This window comes from Chrysochloris asiatica, unplaced genomic scaffold (genome assembly GCF_000296735.1).
Source record: "Chrysochloris asiatica unplaced genomic scaffold, ChrAsi1.0 scaffold00096, whole genome shotgun sequence".
In the NCBI taxonomy this organism is placed as follows: Eukaryota; Metazoa; Chordata; class Mammalia; order Afrosoricida; family Chrysochloridae; genus Chrysochloris; species Chrysochloris asiatica.
This window is the reverse complement of record NW_006408614.1, coordinates 12,000,876-12,001,472: the sequence shown is the minus strand read 5'-3', so window position 1 is coordinate 12,001,472 and position 597 is coordinate 12,000,876.

The following is a 597-nucleotide window of genomic DNA, read 5'->3' as shown; positions in this document are numbered from 1 at the left end:
GTTATGTGCTGTGGAGTCGGTTCCGACTCATAGCGACCCTGTACAGGGTTTCTGAGGCTACATCTTTACGGAAACAGAAAACCTCATCTTTCACCCATGGAACAGCTAGTAGTTTTGAACTGCTGACCCTGAAGTTGGCAGCCCAATTCGTAACCACTACACTACCAGAGCTCCTAGATCCAGGGAAATGCTGATTCCAAGGCACATGGAGCGCTCCAAGAAATGTGGGAGATACAGATGTTGAAAGGCAATGAGAAACTCTCTCCAGGGCCAACAAAGAAAGAGAAAGCCTTCTAGTATCCTCAACGGTGAAAAAATAAATTTCTGTTTGTTCAAGGCATTTATTTACTTGTGGTATTTCTGTTATAGCAGCATTGGGTTCCTAAGGCTGATGCTGTCCTATAGGAACAACAGGTTTCTCTGTAACTCCTTATACAAGATTGGGGTTTTCACTTCTTAATGTAGAAGAGGACTTGAAACATTTACTTATGAAGATCAAAGAGCACAGCCTTTGATATGGATTACATATTCGTCTCTCATACTTTGGACTTATTGTCTGGAGGAAACAGTCGCTTGAGAAGGATGTCATGCTGGGTA